The sequence below is a fragment of the Myotis lucifugus genome, unplaced genomic scaffold (genome assembly GCF_000147115.1).
Source record: "Myotis lucifugus unplaced genomic scaffold, Myoluc2.0 scaffold_127, whole genome shotgun sequence".
NCBI classification, from domain to species: Eukaryota; Metazoa; Chordata; class Mammalia; order Chiroptera; family Vespertilionidae; genus Myotis; species Myotis lucifugus.
In genome coordinates, this window is record NW_005871175.1 from 442,941 (window position 1) to 444,387 (window position 1,447).

Consider the following 1,447-nt stretch of genomic DNA (forward strand, 5'->3'; position numbering starts at 1 on the left):
GTAGAACTTGTAAGTAAATCTAAGAACGGATTCTTTGAAAAGCATAAACTAGTAACTAACCTAAGGGAAAAAAAGGAAAGCATGAAATCATAAGATAAGAAACAAGAATGGGGAAATAAGCACAGATACAGAAAAGAAAGTTAAGTACTTGGTTCAACTTTATGCATTTTTCAGATCTTTAAAAGAAAACATTAATTTTACATCCCATTCCCTTCCTTTTCCCTAGGGGGAAGTCAGCTGATGTAAATTTGAGCTTTCTGGTTTTATTCTAACTATTCTCTAATTAAGGGTGAAACAGGGTAAAAGTCTTGCAGAGCAGTGGTGGTGTTTTTTTTTAAGGGCACCGAGCACATTTACTTGGTGAACACTGATGGCAGACATCATCCAAGAGAGAGACAAGCTGGCAAAGTTCTGTGACAAGAGAACCTAGGAAGCCTCGAGCTACTACACAGTCTCATCAGGAGCAGGCACAGGGCTCTGGGCCACTGGGCATGTCTTCAGCCATTCGGCACCGTACAAATGAGCTCTTCATCGCTGACACAACCATTGCTATCCTCGTGCCCTGCCATCGGCATCTCTACATCTTCCTCTGTCATCTTCTCACCAGAACATGTTGGATCTCAGCACCGATGACAGTGCTGTTCCCCTCCTTTTCAAACACCCTAAGGCCTTCGACATAGTCCTCATAAGTATCCTGGTCCTTGTTCTTGGCCACAGTCTGCAGCATGGGCAGGAAGTGCTCAAAGCCCAACACCTTCATATCCATCTCATCACTCTTGAGGTTCTCCAGGACTTTGAGCACCCCTGCATTTTGGCGCTCTGGCCCAGGGCCCTCATCACGTCCCCTCACTGGCTGTGCAGAATCTTGCCACTCCCTGTTGCGTCAAAAAGCTGGAAGGCCTCCTTGAACACTGCGGTCTGGTCCTTGGTGAAGTGACGCATCTTGACTATTCAGCTTTGCGGGAACTCTTCCTGCAGCAATGGCTCCAGAACAGTATTTTTTTAAACCTGTATGTCATACCTGTTAATGGTTCATGAAATCTGTGTAGTGGATCTTGATCAGAATTTTAAAATGACATACAATAGAATATAAAAGTGTGAGTGTACAGCACATAAGAATTTAAAAAAAGTTTAAATCCTCATTGGAAGAGTAAGGATATTTTTCCCCATTGATTTTTAGAGAGAATGGAAGGGAGGGGGGAGGGGGGAGGGGGCGAGAAAGAGAGAAAGAAACATGGATGTACACATCGATTTGGTTGCCTCTACAAGCACCCCGATGGGGCAGGGATCAAACCTGCAAACCAGGTATGTGCCCTAGACCAGGAATCGAACCTGCAACCCTCTGGTGCACAGGCCTACACTCTAACCACTGAGCGACGCCAGCAAATGATGAGTGTTGTTTTCATAAAACGTGTACTTTTGTGTTTGAGTGTGTGCACCTTAGCTG

At 44.9% G+C, this 1,447-nt stretch overlaps 1 pseudogene; it reads right to left on the reverse strand.

The window, feature by feature from the left end:
• Positions 1 to 497: 497 nt before the first annotated feature.
• On the reverse strand, positions 498 to 957 carry LOC102423296 (annotated as a pseudogene).
• Positions 958 to 1,447: the final 490 nt, after the last annotated feature.